Genomic DNA, 22802 nt, shown 5'->3' on the forward strand with positions numbered 1-22802 from the left:
CTTAGCCTCTGCTTGGTCTGTTCCTTTCAGTGATCTCTCACATGGCCCAGTCCATTCGGTTTGAAAATCCTCATGAAATGAGCAGATTATGATCTGGCTTCAGTAGAAGGCCATGGGGTAGGCATGGAGGGGAGAGGGTTTGCTCTTAACACAGCCTGAGCTTCAGAAAGGTTTCAGATGGAAAAGCATGGCACTGACTCAGCTCATGCTTAACAGGAAATAATTCACAGACCACACCAAAAAAGCCCTTTATGTTGTGTGAAAGTCTATGCCGGAGCAGCTGCTGCCACCTCATGTACTGTGATAGAGTGTGCATGTGTGTGTTTGTGTGTGCATCAGTGTGACTATGCACACAAATGTGTGCTGGGAGGGGGAGGAGATCACACCTTCCACAGTCGCCACCTCAGCCTTAGCTAGCAGCGTGGAGAATTGCCAAAAGTCAAGAGGAAGCTGCACCAAAGCAACTGTGATCACCACATCAGCAGGCGCTTTCTGGTTAGTAAAGCTACTGGGACTAAAAAACACACACGATCTCGTCCTTCTTTTATTTTAATCAGAGCAAACTATTTTTATAATAATTGTGTTATATGAATAAATAATTCATAATGCTGTAACCCATTATCACATTCAATCCTCCCAACAACCCTAGAAGATATGTAGACAAGTATTATTACTTTCCCTATTTTTATAAATGAGGAAATAAACCCCAGGAGGCTAGGCGACTTCCCCACGGTCATAGAAGTTGCAAAAAGTAGTATCATGATTCAAATCCAAAGCTTCTCCTTTTGTCTTTATCATTTTAATTTTGAAGGTAATGCATATGCATGTATGATCTTTTAAATCCAGAGATGTATATGGAATAGACAGGAAAAGGGACTCTCCTTCCCCATTATACACCCCCTCCACCCAAGCTATATACACTGTTGACTAGAGTATGTCCTTTCAATCCTATTTTCTATGCCTTCATTATATACAGAAAAGCAGGATTACGTTACACACAATATTCCAGTCATTGCTGTTTTTCACCAACAAGCTATCATTCACATCTTTTTCATACTACATATAAATTTATATCCTTTATTTTAGTGGTGTATATTGTGCAGTTGTGTCATAAATTATGTACCTGTTCTCTGTTGAACATATAGATTTTTTCTGAGTTTTTCCTTAGCAAAATGCTGCAGTGAGTACCCTTGTACACAGATGTTTGTACATTTGTTCTAGAAAAATCTACAGTAAAGATTCTTAGATTAAGAGATTCCCAGGTTATTAGAAAACTACTCTATTAATTTAGATATATACTTCCAAATTGCCTGACCAAAAAGTTATGTCAATTTAACTTCTATGAACAGTATACAAACATGACAATTTTCCATCACCTACACCAACTCTGGGTAATTTCATCTTTTTTACAAGTTGATGGATTGTTTTAATTTATATTTCTCTGGTTATTAATAAGGTTGGCCACCTTTTCATGTGTTATTATTGATGATATTTGTATTGAATTGTTTGAATTTTCTTGATTTCAAAAAATGTTTTACATGTCATAGATATTAAATATTTGTTGTAAAACTCTCCTTCCAGTATTTTGTATGTGTTTGGTCAAGTAGAATAAACTCTCGTCCTCTGATTTCAGATTCCTTTCTCTTTCCATTAGAAATCCCTAAATGTAAAACTACATATTGATAGCTAAAAACCAGGATGTTTACTAGAGAAAAAGAATACAAAGGCAATAATTAAATATTATATTTATACAAAATACCTACTAGTACAAATTTAAAAAGAGAAAGTAAAAGTCAAATGCTTCTACGACTTCAGACTAAGAAAAAGAACTTTTGAGGTTGAATGTTCCTGAAATTTTTCTTTTCATACAACTACGGACATGACTTCAAAAGTTGATGTGACTAAAATTGGAAGATATGAAAGATATTTGAAGACTCAGAGAAGGTGGATTTTCATTTTAACAAGTCACATATATATTCTAGATATCCTCTTATTCGTAACTAAGAGAGTCAAATCAGATGAAAGAATCTAAAAATTTCCCTTTGACTGTGTTAAGTAGAAGTAGTAGAGGCATATTGGCCAAATCTTGAGTGTTTGCAAATTGACTCTTAAGGCTATAGGCTGGCACAGGTCATTGAAGCCCTAGCTTTTTATCTTTAATTTTAAAATCCCCAAACAATGTATACTAATTTTTCTTGTCCATTATTTCCAAATAATCTTGTTTAAATGTTATTACAGTGCTTGCTCATGTTACTGTTGTCTAACAGAAGGGTATCCGGGGCCTTAAAACTGAGAGGGTTAGGATTAATGATTCCAATACCTATGCTTGGACATCTCCAAAAGTGGGTTCCAACTTCTTGTCCTCAAGTCTGTATAGAAACTAGCAAACTTCCAGAGTTCACAAAAGGCTCAAAGAGAACAGATGTTTTATAGAAAATTCTTAGAGCAAGTTTCACGCATGATGTTGCTGATGCGTGTCTGCCTTTTCAATAAACATCACTATGCTTTATCACAAGAGTTAATAAAGCAGGTTAAAAATGCCATCTGGGTCTCTGGACACATTAAACAAAGCTTAAAATAACCACCCCAGCAACTGGGAGGACCCAGCTGTTCTCATAATCTGTCCCACTCCTTTTACTTCCCCATAAAAAGAGTGAATGAAGACCACAGACTAAAAGCATCCAGAAGGAACTGACACAAACAGGGAGATAGATGGAGCCAAGGGCTCCTGTAAGTTTGCTATTGCTCACATAATAGATTTGCTAATTCCACAACCTGCGGATGGTGATTAAGAACGGGAAGCAGAAAGAGGGAAGAGAGAATCATAGAAGGGCTCATTCAAGTTTTCTAATGTATCACAAACCTGTCCTCCCTAATGTCTGGATCATAGCAGCCCATTCCATTCACCTATTCCGTAGTGAACTCCAATAGAAAATACAAAGCCATCACCACCCAGTTCTTTCTCCCTTCTAGAGATGAGATATTAGCCACCCAATCCCAGATTCTCAGATCCATTCCAGGAAAGAAGCCCTAGGTATTGAAGCACAGCTTTCCCTCCCTCCCTTCTTTCTTCCACCCCAAGATTTGTTCCCCAGATAGTTCTAGTAAATGCAAAACCAAGTATATTCTCATTCTTTAGAGCAACCAGCTTTGCATGGCCAACTGGAATCAAATACAACCTGCACAAACATCTATCTGGAGGACACTCCCAAGGTTCCTACTGTGCCAGCCTTCTGCATACCACTGCATTTCACCTTCCTAGTTCACAAGACACTGAGACATTCTTGAATTCTGCAAGGTGCACTGTGTGTTAATATCTTTGCTGCTCATCATGTGGCCAATAAAGGGCATGACTAGTCAACAAATAAATTTTCTCTTGGCTAAAACTTGCAACAAAACTGTAAGCTGTTTAACAAGGGGCCCCCTACAGGTTATATTCAATATATACAGTCAAATCATAACTATCTGAGATATATTCAGTTGACCATACACCTTTATATTTCAGTAACAAGGTCTTTACATTTCCCAGTGCTATCGATGTTACAAAGTGCTTTCATATGCAGTGCTTCATCTGATTTCCAGGATAATTAAATGATCCTGTCATACCTGATTTTTAGATGAGGAAACAAGTGGTTTCTGGGTATTTCAAGAGGCTAACGCATCTGCCCTCCAACTTGTATGTGAAAACCAAAAACAAAATTCCAAGGCCCCTCAACCATCTGAATGGACTTTGACTATTTTGGTCAATATATGGCAGAGGTAGGAAAAGAAAGTTAGTCTTCCAGCTGCTGATACAGGGTTTTTTCTGCCATACTCCATTACCTCCAAGGCTAAAGTCAAAAGAGGGTGTGGTTATCACATGAAAAAATCTGGTTTGGATTTCCCAAATGTGTATGTAGTATTTGGTGATTTACCTTAATTTAACCTACAGTTCTTTTGGGTTGTAACAGTCTGACTCCATTTTTGAAAACAAAACAAAATCGATTTTAAATGCTGAATTATAGATCTTTACTGTCCAGTATGGTAGCTACTAACCACTTATGGTTATTTGCATTTCTATTTTAATTAATTAAAATTAAGTAAAATGCAAAATTCAGTTCTTCAGTTGCTCTAGCCACATTTCAAGTGTTACAGTAGTCACATATGGCTAGTGGCTGGGACAATGCAGATTATAGAACAGTTCCATCATCAAAGAAACTTCTATTGAACAGTGCTATTATATAATGTCATCTCCAGAGAAAGAAGACTTTAGAAAAAGTCAGAAACGGCCAGGCGCAGTGGCTCACACGTGTAATCCCAGCCCTTTGGGAGGACAAGGCAGGCAGATCCCTTGAGGTCAGGAGTTCAAGACCAGCCTGGCCAACATGGTGAAACCCCGTCTCTAGTAAAAATACAAAAAATTAGCTAGGCGTGGTGGTGCATGCCTGTAACCCCAGCTACTCAGGAGGCTGAGTTGGGAGAATCACTGGAACCCAGGAGACAGAAGTTGTAGTGAGCCAAGATTGTGCCACTGCACTCTAGCCTGGGTGACAGAGCAAGACTCCATCTCAAAAAAAAAAAAGAAAAAGAAAATGTCAGAAACATCTTGAGGCAGGCATAGTGCTGTCATCTGTCCAATATTGAAGATGATTTAAGAATAAGAAAGAAGAAGAGAACAAAGAAGAGAAAAAGAAGTTGCCTTAAGTGTACCTACCCAGAAAAGGACAAGGGCATTCTTGTAGTCATTGTGTTGTATTTTAGCTCTTAAACTTTTTAAGAGATTAGAATAATTTGACACATAGAAGATCTAAACCACTGAAGAGGCTCTGAAGCAGATAAAAGTAGAAAGAAAATAAAAAACTAATTAGGTACAAACTAAGCTTAACCACAATTCATTTAAACGATACTATTTACTCTTCACATGATTGGTTTTTCTTTTGCTTTATAGTATGACATAGTTTATATCATTAAAGGGGAATTAAAACATTTCTGGGAATTTTTAAAAGTAAGTTCACACAGCCACATAGAAACTACAGAAACAGATAAAACCTATCTTCTCATTTATTCCCTAATCCATTCAAATTAAATATAAAAATCGAAGCAGCCACAGTGATATTCAAAAAAGCAAAGTGAGACAAAACAAAATTCATTTGTCACCTGTGGAGGTAGTTAGCTCACCTAATCTTCACTCCAAACACCAGTAATTTTTAAAAGACAGAAATAAACATATGTTCTGCCTTCCCGGAAGGAACTATGTTTCAGGGTAGCCAAATAACCCAGTTGTGAAGAAAATGGTCTGCTTATAGAAAAATGCCAGCTAAAGCATGTAGATAGAATTAGAGAATTAGAAATTCACCATTTTGAAACCCCTAATGAAATAATCAACTCAAGCAAGGATCATTAATAAATGCTAAAACAATCAAGTAACTATTGATACAGAATATAACTGAATATACACATGGTACAAACTTCACGTCACAGACTACTGGCTTGACCCAAGGGGGAATATAGCAGAGGAGATAGGCAGTGATCACCCTAACCTTGCGATCATCTCACCATCACTAATGATGGGATGTGAATACACATTATTGCCTATGAAATAGTCTTTAAAAAAAGAAGTTGAACCTGAATCTAACTAAACCTTGCAATGGGCTGAACGTGTATGTCTTCCCAAAATTAATATGTTGACATCCTAACCCCAAAGGTGCTGGTATTAAAAGGTGGGGCCTTTAGGGGGTCATTAGAACATAAGGACAGAGGCTTCATGATTGGAATTAGTGCCCTTATAATAGAGGCCCCAGAGAGCTAGCTAGTCTCTCCCACTATGTGAGGGCCCAGCAAGAAGGCCAATCTATGAACCAGAAAGTTGGTCCTAACCAGATATCAAAACCACATGCTCCTTGATTTTAAACTTGCTAGCCTCTAGGACTGTGAGAAATAAATTTCTGTTCTTTATAAGTCATCCAGTTTTTGGTATTTTGTTATAGCAGGCCTAAAAGCCTTTAGAACTAACTTCCAGTTAACCAGGAAAAAACAGAGTGAAAAGTTAAATGACACCATAAAAAGCAACCAGAAAATTCCAGAAGGGGAAATATTCTACAGGACAACTGACTAGTTTTTCAACAAGTCAATTTCACTAAATAAATACATAAACAAAGAGTATGGGTATTTTCCAGGTTAAAAAAGTCTTGAGCTAAATAATCAAATGCAATGTGTGTCCCTTCATTAGAAGAAACTAATTTGAACAAACCAGCCACAAAAGATATTTCAGGGAGACCAAGCTGGAAGGATCACTTGAGGCCAGGAGTTTGGGACCAGCCTGGGCAACGTAGTAAGACCTCCATCTCTACAAAAACAATAAATTAGCTGGGCATGGTGGTGTGCACCTATAGTCCTAGCTACTCAGGAAGCTGAGGCAGGAAGATCACTTGAGCCCAGGAGTTTGAGGCTGCAATGAGCTATGATTGTTTCACTGCACTTCAGGCTGTGTGAAAGAGCAAGACTTTGTCTCAAAAAATAAAAGGACATTTCATAATAATTGAGGAAATCTGAATGTGGACTGGGTAATAAATGATATAAAAAAGCCATTTTTTATTTTGTTTGAAAAGATGATTTTGTAACTATACAGGAAAATGGTCTTTTTTTTTAGAAATCTGTACTAAAGAATTTAGGGGTAAAATATCATTTTCTTTAATAGACTTTCAAACACAAGCAAAAAATAGTCATGACACAAATATAGCAAAATGTTTACAATCTATGTTCTATGCTTGCCTGTGAGTGCCATTAATCTCATCTCTCTGCTTTTCTGAAAGTTTGAAAATTTCAAAGTTTTATAATAAATTTTTTTATATCCCATAATTTTATAATAATTTTTTTAAAGTTTGAAGCAAATCAACAACTATAGCTTCAAATATATCCTGACCCACAATAAACATTGAACAGGGTATATTTCTCCCATTTCCTAAAAAACTTGGCCCAGGAAGGAGTATGAGAGCTGCCATAGCTCTCCCAAGGCTCATTATTCTCCATCACTCCATGGGAAATCCCAAAATAAATTTTTTAAAAAGTTGTTATATTTATAATGTTTTAGATTCTATAATAATTTTATAATAAAATAATTGTAAAATGTTTTTGATTTTATAATTTATAAAAATTTTTATACATGTTTATGTTTGAAATGTCTATTTCAAACTTTATGAGATATTAAAATATAAGTAATATAGTTCATCATTTTAGAAATGCCATGCTTTTCTTCTCCAGCAATTACAAAATCAAAGAGTAACTGTAGTTTTTCCTAGAACATTGCTTTGTAGGCTGGGCATGGTGGTTCATGACACTTTAGGAGGCCAAGGCAGGCAGATCTCTTGAGATCAGGAGTTTGAGACTAGACTGGGCAACACAGAGAAACCCTATGAGTAGTAAAAACACAAAAATCAGCTGTGCGTAGAGGCGTGCACCTATAGCCCCAGCTACTCAGGAGGCTGAGGTGGGAAGATCACCTGAATCTGGGGAGGTCAAGGCTACAGTGAGCCAAGACTGTACCATTGCACTCCAGCCTGGGCAACAAAGTGAGACCCTGTCTCAAAAAAAAAAAATGAAATTTAATTTAAAAAAAGAAAATTGCTTTGTAAAATTAACTTTTTCAATCAAAACCAGGATTTTTCAGACATAGAGAATGCAGCCCACTGGTCAGATTTCTCAGTTCAAAGAGAATAAATTCTAGTTTCCTATTTTTCTAGCCTGCTTATGATTATCCAATAGGATATCAAAAAAGACCAAAGCCTTTGGGATCCATGTTCAGTATTCCTGAGTCTAACTCAGGATGCCAAATCAGGAGACAAGCACATTCTCATCAATTTTCAATCATTCGAGACCAATTTTGCTTATAATTATCCAGTTCTTTTAGACCACCTTTCTCCTGAAGCCAGCCTTATGGCTATTCACTTCACTTTAGCATAAGTCCCCAAGAAGGTGAACAAAATGAGGAAACGATTGGTTAAAGTTGGCATTTGGAATTCTGAAACATGTCCACCATTCCCTTCACCCATGCCCGCCCCTCTTAGAAGTAGTACTTTCAGATTATTTAAGAGTCGATGCTTCTATGTGGATTTTGTCATCTGTCCTTTATAACAGCTAGTAGGTTTAATTTGACTCTATTTTAAGCATATATTGACCTATGCTAATTATCTGTTAAAATAAATTCCACTCTTAGAGTTAATAAAGTCTGTTTGTCATGGAAGACCCATTGAAGTAAGAAGCTGAGGAGCCCTTATGGTAAAGTGGGACAAGAAATAATAAGACATAATAATTTTCCCATGCAAATCAACAACCGTAGCTTCAAAAATATCTTGACCCACAACAAGTATTGGACAGGCCATGTTTCTCTCACTCCCTAAAAAATTGGCTCAGGAAGGAGTATGAGAGCTCCCATAGCTCTCCCAAGGCTCATTATTCTCCATCACTCCACAGGAACAGCCTGTCAGAGAAGAGTGAAAGACGATTTGTCAACCTCTCTTCAACTCCCTGATTCTAGCCATACTTCATCAATCTCAAGTGAGGAGCCAGAGAGAAATCAAACCCCATATATCCAGCATCATTGTCTACTGGAGTCAAAAATCACAATTCCACTACCCACCCCAACACCATTGGCCCTGTTTCTCCCAATTGCTTTTTATTGTGTTTTTTAAAAATCCTCTTTCCCCATCCCTGCAACACCGAGAAGGAGGAATTATAGTAGATAAATATGAAGCATGGAGATCCTTTAAAAATGTTTTTAATAATAAATGAGAAAATGAAAAGGAGAGGGTTGGGAAGGAAGGAGGGAATTCAAATGCCAGGGAATTGTTCAGTTTCGCTTTTAAAGATGTTAACACTCATTTATACATCTGCAAGACACTCCCCTTAAAGAAAAGTTCTATGAGTGTGGGTCTGGTTGCATGAATAAGGATAAAATTACTTTTTTAGACGATGTTTCCCACATATCATTCAGAGACCCCTGAAGTTAGGTATCCCTCTTGTAGATGTCCTTGAGATGCTGCTGGACCTGGGAAAGAGGAAACTGGGATACGGGTCTATGCCAAAAGGTGCTTCTAGTTATAGGACAGAGAGGAAAGGGGCAGAGGGAGAAAAACCTGAAGTCTGAGAATCTGGATTGCAGAAGACTACCGAGGTCGTGGGAGAAGGGAGAGAAAACAAGGATGAAAAGCGAAGGGGGAAGAGGCATGAAATGTTGTCAAATGTCAAAAGGCATTTGGAGAGAAGTTGGGAATTGCATTAAGAAAACCACTGCAAATCTCATTTCAGACCATTTAGAGATATGCCCCCTGGGAACTGCGAGCTCAGGCTGTTTAGCATCAAACAAATGGATCCACTCCATCCCTACCCTAATTAAATAAAACATTCAGTAATTCCACTGGGTTAAAGAACCAAAATATTAAAAACCTTCAGGGCCTACTCTTGCCAAATATGTCAGGGATCGTGTGTGTGTGTGTGTTTGTGTGTGTGTGTGTGTGTGTGTGTGTGTGTTCTGAGACACCACTACTGTTAAATAGGCAGAGCTAAGACTTAGGGGACTGACAGATTATTGCAAAAAGGGCACAGGGCAGAGGGACTATGTTGTGAGCCTGGGAAAGAAGTTTGTGTGGGGACTGTGGGCAGTGAACGCGTTGGGAACAAAATGGAAAACTGGTAGCTGCCTTGGAATCTACAGGGCCGGGTAAGAGAATGTCCGAAAGAAAAATTAGCAGGTGCTGGATGTGTGCAGAGTCGGAGAAGAGTCCAGGGCGCCCGGAGTGGCTCCAGGAACGACGGACACCCCTCAAGGCTTTTGGGGGCGGTGGGTACTAATAGAACCCAGTGTCCGGGGTGCGCCGGGGAGGCTGCAAGCACGGCGGGAGTGGGGCGCTGGAGGGTGAGGACGCGGGAGTGAGGAAGCAAAGCCGGGGCCGGGCAGGGGCCTCCCAGCTGGGCCCGGAGGTAGCAGGGGGACAAGGGCTAGGAGAGGGCATGGCAGCAGCGTGGCGGGAAGCGATGGGCATCCGGACACTCACTCCGTTGGCCGCGGCCATCTGCCCCACGATCTCGATGGCCGTCCTGCTAAAGTACCTGCCATCGCTGCCCACCACCATTGTGCAGCCCCGACGGTCGCGCAGGTCGATGGACGACAGCACGCTCTGGATGAATTTGGGCAGGTAGTTGCACTGGCCCTCGAAGAGGCTGGTAGGTTGCCGCAGACCCCCGCCGCCGGCCGGCCGTGAGTCCTCGTAGGGCACGGTGGGCACTGTCAGCACCGGGATGGGGCTCCCCTCCGTGGTGCCTCCTGGCCGGTCCTGCTGCGGCTCCCGGGGCCGGAGGGAATCTGCAGCCTGCCGGGGGCCTCCACCAGCCTGGCCGCGTGCCGGGACTCCGCCTCGCGCCCGGGCCCCCTCTCCGGCAGGTCGGCACCCTGCGCCCTGCGCCCGCCCCCCTGGGGACCGCCCGCCCCTCCTCTCCACGCGGCCGCTCACTGACTCCCTCGGCGGAGATTGCTTCTGCCTTCCTGTAAAGTTTTCTCCCGCCCACCTTCTCTGCTGCCAGACCGCCCGAGGTGCCCTAAGTTTCTCCCCAAGTTGGACTCACTTTCGGGGTGTCCCAAAAGCCTGATTCCAGGGCCTGCTAGCTCGACCCCGGTGACGCCTGCACCCGCGCGTGGCCCCAGCCTTCACGCGCGATCGCCGCCCTCCGGGGCACACCCTCTGCCAGAAAACAGCCGGCGGGCGGCGAGACTTTGGGCAGAGTCCGGGTTCCTCTCCAGCGCCAGGCCCGTCTCCCTGTCTCCCTGGGAGTGCGCAGCCTACACGCACCAGTTTCTCTTTAGAACAAGCATGGGGAGGGATTTGGGAGGGGGCTGAAACCTTTTGCCATCAGCGAACAGCCTCAGCCAAAAATAACCCTGGAAAGGCGAGCTAAGAATGGTTATCTCCTGCCAGCACTGAAATCGGAGGCTGGGCGCTGCGTGTGGGGTGTGTGTGTGTGTGTGTGTGTGTGTGTGTGTACCCTCCCACCCCGACCATTTGTTGAAGGGAATCACCACTGTCAGACTTCAATCCAACAGGACCCATTCGAGCCATCCACACTTTCCCCAGCCTCCTCCAAAACAGCACACTTTCCAGTATGGACAATTCTTTTTTTTTTTTTTTTTTCACTTGTTTGTTTGTTGTGGTGGTTGCAACAGCAGCAGCACAGACGACACATATTTCCCTATTCTTCTCGCCCTTCTCACCCTCCCTACCCAGCTCCTGCCTTAGAAACAGGCTTGGCCTACACTGTATCTGTCCACACTGCCTGAACTCTTCCCTGAATTAATCGTTTTCAATAGGAGGGGGCTAAATCCCTTATTAATGCCCTACCAGGAGTGAATGAATAAAACCAAGTTAAAGGGGAACTGGGTACCACATACTGTGCTAGGTTCCTTTGCATGTATCCTTTCATTCTGCTGGAGCTAAAGATGTTCTGCCTCCTCTCCATAAAACGCACCCAAACTCCAAAACCAGGAAATTCTCCATAGAAAATAGGAGTGAAGAGAGAAAAGACTAACAGGATAAACCCCAAAGCAGGAAGAAAGTTTTGTCTCCCATTTCACTCAAGGAATTTTTGGACCCACCAAGGCTACTGTCCTGAAAGATCCTGCTGCTTCTCCTTCCCCAAATATTGTCCACTTCCTGAGAGTAAGGCTGACTTGCCACAGGCTTATAAAGTGTTTGGTCACAGTAAGACAACTGTGAGTAATAACACACATTGTATACTGTTTTGCAATTGATAAAAGGCTTTGCATCTGTTTTTTCTTTGGAGGCTGAAGAAAAGAAGAATGGTATTCACGCAGTTCCCATTTTACAGATGAAAACAAGAGGACTTTTTCTGTGAAGTCAGGGAAGTGGTTACAATGGTACTTTCCGCCTGTCTGAATTATATATTGCCCCTCCCCTTTCTATTAATAACATTGAAGTGTGATGGGACAACCACTGAAGCCGTCAGTTGAAACCTGCTGGGACTTTTTAGCCATTCTCTTCAACATAAAGAATGGGTGTTTTTGGAGGGGGTGAGAGGAATGGGGAAATGTTGTCAAAGAGTACAATGTTTTAGTTGAGACAGGAAGAATACATTTTGTTGAGATCTACAGCACAGCATGGTGACTGTAGTTAACAATGAAGTATTGTGTATTTCAAAATTGCTAAGACAATAAATTTCAAATGTTCTCACCACAAAAAAGATAGGTTTTGAGGTGATGAATCTATTAATTCTCTGGATTTAATTATTCCACAATGTATACATATATCATAACATCACATTATACCTCCGTAAATACATACAATTTTAATTTGTCAATTAACATTTTTTTAAAAGAATAGTGTGGCCAGTTGGGGAGGTAGTTTTTTTTTTTTCCTCTAGTCTCTACTCAGTCTCCAAGATCCCATTCCCCATAAAGTTCCTGTCACCCAGGTGGAGTGCAGTGGCACAATCATGGCTCACTGCACCCTCTCCCTCTTGGGCTCAAGCGATCCTCCCGCCTACAGGTACATGCCACCACGCCCAGCTAATTTTTGTAGTTTTTGTAGACATGGGGTTTCACCATGTTGCCTAGGCTGGTCTCGAACTCCTCAGCTCAATCAATCTGCCCACTTTAGCCTCCCACAGTGTTGGGATTACAGGTGGGAGCCACCAAGCCCAACCCATAAAGTTCCTAACTTTTTATCTCCCTGGGAGTGCACAGCCTACACACACCAGTTTCTCTTTAGAACATACTTAAGAGTCTTGGCTTAGCATCCAACAGACAGAACTTTAACACTTCTATGGATCTGTGCACCTGTCTATGGTGTGGGGTTTTTAAGATCTCTTTCTAATGACACTTTATTTTGCAAAGTAGGACAGTTTCATTCCCAGAAGAGCAGGTATGGTAAATCCTTTGTTCCAGTAACGAAGACAATGATCCAAACCCTAAGCCTCAGAGAAGCCCAGAAACCCTCCAGGCCTCCATTTCTCTGCTCCTAGCACCTGCCTCTCTCTTGACATCAACATCATTCTCCCCTCTCACAGCCCAGCTCCTTCCACAGACCCAGGGATTAGGCACCAGCACCTCAGACTAGATTTTAGAGAATTACCATTCAAGAGGCAATCCTCTTCCCTTGGTTCCAATTTCAAGGTTCTCAAAGACTGGAGCAGGGCTAGTTTGAGGCAATGTGCCCCATCGCATAGCCAGAAAGAACCTTACAGTGAAAAGGAAAACAATTCTTCCAAAGTAAGGAGGTGCTGATCCCAGAGGGAGGACAGATGGGCAACCAAACAGTAACCGGGCCACCACATGCTTCACACTCACTGATCAAGGATTTCTAAAACCACTTTTCTTTTCTCTGAATTTACAGAGGACTTTGTATCACTCATAAAGGAATGTCTTATAGGCTGATAAAACCTTTCTATTCATGCTTATACATAACATTTAGGCTAGGATAATTTCCTAACCTCAGTGTCCTCACTATAAGATGGGAATTATTATAATCCCTACCTCATAAATTGTTGGGAGGATTAAAATACTTAGTAAAGTGCCTGACTAATAGAAAGGCATTCAATAAATGTTAGCTATTCATGGTGTCATCATCATTATATTTACCATTATTACTAATCTCCTGTATTGCAAGAATTACAGTTTATATTTTTGTAGACCATCACTGTAGCTAAAGGGTCTTTGGGCCATAGGTGATATTCCATAAAGGTTGGTTAAATTGATCTGTGGTTTTTGACTCTGGAAACTCAGAAGTCCCTCAAAATGTACAAAACAGATTTACCTGCTAAATAAATCTCTTCAAAGCTGACCCCAGGTTTAATTGAATTAATTCCAATGAATTTGTCACAATGATGGAGGAAGGAAACTTAGAGGGCCCCACAGTTGTTTGCTGGTAAAATGAGAAGTTTGGATTAGATCAATGTTTCCCAAAATATTTTCCTCAGAATGTTAGTGCCCCTCGAATCCTGCACAAAGCAAGAGTTTCATGACCAAGTAGCTTTTAAAACTCCTGTACACTCTACTCCCATTCTTCACAATGCACACTTTCATATTAAAAGTTCTGAGAGGTCCTCAACAGAAGACATAACTTAACTTTTTTTTTTTTTTTTTTAAGACAGATTCTCACTCTGTCACCCAGGCTGGAGTACAGTGGCCACCACCCTGGCCTAAAATTTTTTTAACCTGGTACTTCCCAATCTAAACTGACAGGGACCAGTTTTCTTAATGAAAGAGAATCAGAATAGCTTGTAACCATAGCTGGTGACACTCCCCTGCCCCATTCCTTGTATGTCCTCAGTGGACTAGGTCAGGAATAAATAAATTTTCCTGATTCTCAAGGGCTGGTCACTCCTTTGCACTGAGCTCAAAGCTTCTCTGTAGCATGGGTCACAATGAATGGTAGCCCTGATAGCCTAGAGTAGCCTTTCAGCCTTCTCTGAGCCTCTAAAGACTGAGGATCCTTGGCATGAAATGGAGCAACTGATATACCCTTGCTTCCCCTGGGGACTCTCTTGCTCTCAAAAAGGAATCAGCCATCATCTCCATCTAGAGAATATACTATCTGACTCAGCTTGACCAGCCTGTCCCAAAATGAGAATCTGGGTAAAATAAGCATTGAAACACTTCATTCCTTGTAGATTCACAAAACATATTAGCATATTAAAGACTATGAAGTTCTGCAGGAAACAAAAAACCTATTTAACTTTAATCCAACATTGCCAAGTTTTATTTGACCATGGAAGATTTTTCCAAAACACTTACAAACAGATCAAGGACATTAATCTTTCATGAAACACTAGATCCCCAGGGTCCTCTCCAGCTACATCATTCTGTGATTTTCTTTTTTATTTATGATGCATTAAAAGATTAATCTCTATCAGACTTCCATTTAGAAATTCACCAGAATGTGCAAAGGCAGCAGGTAAAATTGCTGAAGGGTATTATAAAAATACCCTCCAGTGATTTTTGAAACTTAAACTGAAATATTTATATAACTATATATTTCAGTTTGTATATTATATATATATGTATATACACACATATATATGTGTGTATATATAGGTGTATGTATATCTATATCTATGTATATATGGCATTATATCCATTTTAAAGAGGCAGAAACTGAGCTTTAGAGGGGGTGAGCAATTGGTCCAAAGCCACACAGCACACAGGTAGTCATTGATAAAGGTAAAAACAAGAGTTGAAGCCTGAGGTGTAAGGACACAGAGACAAGTACACAAATGTTTACAAGTTACACATATGACACGTGCCTTTAACATGAATTTCTTGAACATTCATTTAGAGGCCTTACAATGAAGACATCAGAGTGGCAGCAAGTTCTGTTGGAATCAGGGGAGCGTGTTCTTCTATAATCCCCTGGCTAACAGGAAAGCAGACTGATTTGGCCCATGGTAGTTATACACTCCCATTGAGTCAGGGGCCACTTCTATGCACACAGGAGGTGCTAAAAATATGCTGTTGACTCATTGCCTCTAAGAGCAGAAGAAATGCCAAAAGTATAGGACAAGAGGCAGAAAAGCACACGGAAAAATGTCGTAGGGCAGTCCTCTGAGGAAGTGTTAGATCCCTTTGAAATCTGTCCAAACACTTTCTTGTGCTAGGGAAAGTCAATTACATATTTCAAGCAAGCCCACATGTCATACGAGTATCTTGTACGTGTTTGTGTACTCGTGTCTGTGAACTTACATCTCAGACTTCAACTTCTCGCTCCCCACCCTTATCAATGACTGCCTGCATGGCCTTGGGCAAGTTGCTTTCCCTCTTCAAAGCTCAGTTTCTGCATCTATTAAATGGACATAATGCTACCTACCTCATGGGGTTAGTGATCACATTTAAGGAGCTAATATGTGGAAATTGCTTACACAGTACCTATCACATAATAAGGGTTTAATAAGTGTTTGATGTAATTGTTTTGATTATTACTACTATTACTAAAATAATAATTACTACAATAATAATGATTCTTATTCTCTATATTAGTATTATCTTTGAAAATGGGCATGGATTATGTCTATGTAACACTTTTGGCACAATATCTAGCATTATATCACACACAAATTAGAGAATTCATGTTATTAAGGATGAAAAAATATTTTTACTGACCCTTAAATTCTTCGTAACTGCAAAAGAAGCCATTATCCCAACACATGAAATAAAAAAAAAAAATTCAGTTCTTCTGGAGCTTGTTTTTGGAGGTAGCCACAGGATACCTACATTTTTTTTTCTTTTCAGAGAGACCGAGGGGCTCACTAGGTTGACCAGGCTGGTCTTGAACTCCTGGTCTCAAGCCATCCTCCCACCTCAGCCTCCCAAAGTGCTGGGATTACATGCATGAGCCACCACATCCAGCCTGCCTAAAATATTGAATGCTGTTAATAAATCTCCTGAGGCAAGCATAAGAAGGTGATGGGAAAACTAATGCAGGTATGTTTTTCTGGCTTTTTCATGTATTGGGCCAAACTTTGAAAAGCACTTACTATTAATGGCTAACTTGCAAAATTTGTGATTTATTAAAAGCAGATTTTAATTGTTTTACCTAAAAATAATAGGCCTCTGATCTGCCAAAGATGAAGATTTAATTTCTAGGTGTTCCCCACAATACCTAGAAACATCAGTGGAATCGATTATTAAACACTTTAGAACTATTCTCATCAAAGTTCTTTAATATATAATACAGCAAAAGAAAAGTTTCTTTTCTAAAGGCTTCTCTATACTTTTTTTAATAGTTGAATTTCATTTCTGAAGGCTCCTAAAAAGAATAGAATTTAGATCTTTATTAAAGTGGAAATATATTTTCCATGTTTAATTTAAATGACATTCCATCAGTCATTTGCAATCTTAGCCTACACGGAATTTCTTTTTTTGGTAGTTTTTATGTTTGGCTTTAGGAGGGGATTCCCAATAATCTCTATATAAATATTTCTAATCTCTATATAAATATTTTAACATTTCAATGTAAATTAGTTTTTTAAAGCTATTTTATCCATAAAAATAATAAATTTGCATGGCTGAGGGTGAAATAATGTGTTACCAGGACCCGTCAGTTTTGGGGGTTGTGAGTAGATCCCATCTTCATGTTCCTCCAGCCCAGCCCAAGCCTGGCTCAGGGCCTCCTCCCCCATTTGTCAGGAACCACCATTCCCAGGGATTCTATGTGCCCTGCCTGACCAGTGTTCTCCATCAGAGTTTACCAATCTTTTGTTCATTCCCTCAGAGCACAGCTAAGCAAGAGTACACTAATTTGAAAATTAACTCAAGCAAATAGTGGAACAATATCCCCAACACATTGCATTTTAACATAGGGTTTCCTGGACACACTGTTTCAACCCAAGAGTTGGGCTAATAGTAGGAGTTCCATCTGCTAAAATACGGCTGTCAGCTTCAGAGGGAAATTCATGAACGTCTTCGTAGTTTGTTTTTACGTTTCACTTGGCACTGTTTCTAAAATTTCCTCTGAAGCCAAAAAATAAGTTATTTCCCAGCACGCTGGGCACTTTTCATTTATCATTGGATTGATTTTTGTAACTTGCAGTAGGAGCTGAAATCGACCAGGGGGTTCTTATCCAACAGACAGCAGCAAAACTCTTTGTGTATCTGCGTTCCTTTCAACAAGCGTGACTTCCTCAATGGCATCATTCGTGAGCGTAACGCAGAGCTCAGCAATAACGTTTCTTCACTAACCCTACCAGGTATCCAACATAGGATGTTACTTCCTTTCACTGTTTTCCGACTCCTGGCAGATATTAATCATTGGGATTTGGGAACAAGGAAATAGAATTTCTGAGAATGCTTGGGAATTCCCAAATTCATATGATTTTCATAACACTTCACTTACAAGTTTTTGAAAAAATAATAAGTGACTATAATAACAAGCAAATAGTCGTTTTTTTCTGTAACAGGATTATATGAAAAGTTTTAGTAGTCTTCTGTTTTAAAGAGATATGATAACAAATGATGATTTATTATTATTATGAGCCAACATATTGTAACAAGATTATAAAATCCAATAGCATTAATAGAGAAAACATTAAAAAGAAATGAATATTATCACCAAATAAATGCTAAAGAAAAGTCCTTTAAAGATTGAAAGGTAACACCACAAATACTTAATGCTTTAATCGTTGTTTACATGACATTGTTAAACAAGGCATCAATCATCCCCTCCAATACCATTTAAATAACATAACATTCTGATCTCCTGGCAAGATGAATAGCACTAGAAAGAAGCAACTGTCAAAATGGCCGATTTAAGGGCATATTTTTTTTCTAAAACTTGGCATTTCTTAGAAAACCTCTCATAGGATTTGTAAAACATATACTATGCCTATGAACACATTAATATTTATTTGCAGAAATGGTTCACTGTTAGCAGTGGACAAGGCCATGAACACACACTTGTAACACAGCAACAGATACAAGAAAGTCTGACTGAGGCTCCTTTACTGCTCCTGTCCTGTTCACCTTAACTTTCATCTCCACATGTCAGTGCTTCCTCATCTTGCTTGACTTGAAGTCAGTGCATTTCTTCAAGCCAGTAAGTTCTCTATACTGACTATTAAGCTGTAATTTTCACAGGAAAATTAGAATGTTCCTTCCCATTTTCCTAATTTCTCAACTGATTTTTCTCAGAATTCAGAATCCATAAATATTGAAATGCCAGGAGAGAATTTCCAAATGGAAATGCTGTTCCCTTCGTCCATTTTCAGAAGAAACCGTAGGATAGTGTTAACCTTCTCTTCTCCAATTTTTTTTTTCCTGCAAACTTATGGTTATCACCTCTTTAAGTGAGTAGCTCATAATTTTGCCTCCCCTGCAAATGGTCCCAAAACAGTGAAGTGGGTCCTCTTTAGCTGTGTCTTTAGTACATAATCCTGCATTTCTGACCATATGCAGGGAGTGTGACCCAGGGAAGGATCCCTGACTCAATGGGATTTCTCTTGCTGTCTCTCGAATTTGAACACCGGAACCCAGACGTACAGAGGCTGGGAGCCATCGTGGTGTGCTATATTGATGACGGCTGCAGTGGGTGGTGTGGGAGCAGTTAATTGACAGTTACCTGTTGCTGACATCCCAGGAACTGCCTGAACCTCCTCTTTCCCAGTCATAAGATATCTAAGATTCTGCAGTATTCTTCATTAAATCCTAGCATGGTTTAAGCTAGCCAGAATTAGGTTCTGTTGCTTTCAATCAACAGAACCTTAGCTAATACGTTGTTATTTCCTGGTCTTTGTTCCTTTAATTTTCCAGGAAAAGAAGGGAAAATGGCTTATTGGTTTTAAAAAGAGACAAGGGACAACATGTCATTTATGCAAAATTTAGAAGCACTCAAAGGAAACTCTGGAAAGTTCCTGAGACATACCTAGGTAGGATCAGCATAAAACTTGAACAGTGTATCTAGATCATGGTTGCCATGGTTGCCTTGACACAATGAACATCTGTATCAAGATCATATTTTCTTGGTGGGACAGAGAGGAGCACAAGGCGGGACTCACATTTACAGTAATCCTTGTTTTCCAGGGACCCTACAACCCAGTTTGTCCAGAGCTGTTCATCTTAAGTTTGTTATCCCACCATAATTATAAATAGAACCTCCTTTTTCTCTCAAGAATATCCCACTTTGGATGATAATTTCTGTGACTACCCATTAAGAATATTTAATAACTATAGAAAACTGCTTCTCTATATTTTTTGTATGTTTGAAACATTTTTTAACAAAAATATCTTTAAAGTTATCACCTACACAGAATATAGCTGCCAAATGCTCCTACTCTGCTATTCTAACCATGAATCCCTCTGGGGCCCCTTCCTCCTACGGCGCTTGTGAGGATGAAATGAAATAAGCTCTATGAAGTTCCCAACAGAGACCAACACTGAATAAAATACAGCCACCATAGGTGGCCTTCCCTTATGTTCACCAAACTCCTGATAAGTTATTCGGTGATGTTTTAATCTTAATATTTTCTGTAGATTATACATTCATCTGATTCAAAATGCAAAAGGTACAAAAGTGTATACAGTTAAAAGTTTCCCAACCCACTACCATTTATCTCCCTGGAGGCAACTGTTTCCAGATTTTTGAATATCCTTAAAGAATATCATATGTATGGAAAAGAAAGATTATATATTTATATGCATCTGTGTATGCATTTTCCTATGAGAGGCTCACAAAGTCTCCTTGAAGAGATATCATTATTACAAATACCCCTCAATTTACAATAGGGTTATATTCCAATAAACTTATGAAAATATTGTAAGCTGAAAATTCATTTAATACACTTAACTTACTAAACATCATAGCTTAGCTCGGCCTACCTTAAACACTCACATTAACCTACAGTTAGGAAAATCATATAACAGAAAGCCCATTTTATAATAAAGTGGGCTTTGAATATCTCATGTAATATAATGAATACTGTACTGAAAGTGGAAAACAGAATGGTTGTATGAGTACTCAAAGTACAGCTTCTGCTGAATGTGTATTGCTTTCAAACTATCTTAAAGTTGAAAAATCGTAAGTTAAAATATTCTAAGTCAGGGATTGTTTGTACTTCTACTTTACATGATGAAATTGAGCCTTGAAAAGATTAAGTGACTCGCCCAAGGTCACACTGGCAGTTAAATAGTGAAACTTGGATCCAAATTGTTCAGTCACTACATGTATTGTCTTGAAATTTGAAAAAGAGGAAGAGGAATTAAACTACTAAATTGAAGGACTATTTTAGGCATAGAAGAAGCAGATGCCTTCATGTCCAAGTGATTGTGAAAAGCCCACTTGCCCCAAAATATGTCTCCTGGTCATATGAAATTCCACCATTTCAGATTTTTACCTGGGGATTTAGAGTAATCTGCTGTTTTCCTAGAGCTCCCCTAAAATAGAAATAGAAAATTTTGGAAGGCTAAATATATGCTAACATTGGAAAACTCATTTTCTCCCCTTCGTAAGGCAAGGTACTGAAGGAGGGGGCCCTACGGGCTGTGCAGGGACATCCTGGAGGCATGGGGAGAAGAAACTGAAAGGCAAGTTTGTATGGAACAAAGAATACCGATCTCAGGATTCTCCCTTGAACCTGCCCTAACTTTGTTCAAATAGACTTAGCCACTGACCTGCTGTCAAAAGACCACAGCCAATCTGACTTGTTTTCAATATAATGATGAATATTGATTTGGTCCCTTCATCCAACATTCTCAGCTGGATCTTTTTTGACCAAGGATATACATTACTAGGTGAGTACAGGCAGTTAATTCTTCCACACGGGACTTCGGAGTTTCTGAGTTAACCAGAATCACCCACCTTAACATCTGCCAGTTTATACCCCAAGTCCTGACCACTGCCCCCTACCTGCTATGCCTCATGTTTTCAATAGAGCATAAAATCAGAAATGAAAGATGAAACATCATAGCCAATATCACAGAAATACAAAGGATCCTAAGAAACTGCTAGGTATAATTACACACTAACTAATTGGATCATCTAGAAGAAATGGATAAATTCCCAGACACATAAAACCTACCAAGATTGACTCATGAAGAAATTTAAAAATCTGAACAGACTAATAGCAAGCAAGGAGGTTGAATCCGTAAGAAAATGTCTCCTATCAATGAAAAACCCAAAACCAGATGGCTTCCCAGATTAATTCTACCAAATATTTTAAGAAGAACGAATACCAGTCCTTCTCAAACTCTTCCAAAAAGCTGAAGTGGAGGGAATACTTCCAAACTCATCTTACAGGGCCAGCATTACCCTGATTCCAAAGCCAGACAAGAACACTACAAGAAAGGAAAATGACAGGCCAATATCCTTGATCTACATAGATGCAAAAATCCTCAACAAAATCCTAGCAAACCAAATTCAATAGCACATTGAAAGAATCATTCACCGTGATCATGTCATGGTTCAACATAAGCAAATCAATACATATAATATACCATATTAGAAAAATAAAGGATAGAAACTATATGGCCATCACAATAGATATAGAAAAAGCTTTTGACAAAATTCGAAACCCTTTCATGCTGAAAAAAAAAAACACCCAACAGATCACGTATTGAGGGACTGTATCCCAAGAAAATAAAGGCCATATATGACAAACCCATAGCTAACACCATAATCAATGGTGAAAAGTTGAAACTTTTCCTCTACCATCAGGAACAAGACAAGGATGCCCACAGACAACACTTCTCAGGGTAATTAGGCAAAAGAAAGAAATAAAAGGCATCCTAATAGGAAAGGAAGAAGTGAAACTGTCTCTACTGACGGCATGATCTTGTTATATATAGAAAACCCTACCAACTTCACTAAAAAAAGGTTAGAACTCCACACAAAGAAGGGAACAATAGACACTGGGGGACTCCAAAGGTGGGAGGGAAGGATGGTGGGAGCAAGGGTTGAAAAACTACCTATCGATTACTATGCTCACTGCTTGGCTGGTGGGATCATTAGAAGCCCAAACCTCAGCACCATGCAATATACCTGTTTAAGAAACCTGTACATCTACCCTCCTGACTCTAAAATGAAACATGCAATATTTAAAAAACAAAAACAAATAAATACATTTTGAAAACTGTTATAACTGAACTGATAGGTGAAATCAGTAAAGTTGTAGGATACAAAATCAACATATAGAGCCTTGAACACAGCAACATCCAGCTGTCTGACACGAAAGTCTCAGGGGCAAGAAAACCTCTATATGAACTCAGAAACAATGAGCTAAGTTGTGTTTATGTCTGAAAGGATGTTAAGAACTTCATTCATGTTACATCAGAGCCA

This window comes from Pan paniscus, chromosome 8, assembly GCF_029289425.2.
Source record: "Pan paniscus chromosome 8, NHGRI_mPanPan1-v2.0_pri, whole genome shotgun sequence".
Lineage (NCBI taxonomy): Eukaryota > Metazoa > Chordata > Mammalia > Primates > Hominidae > Pan > Pan paniscus.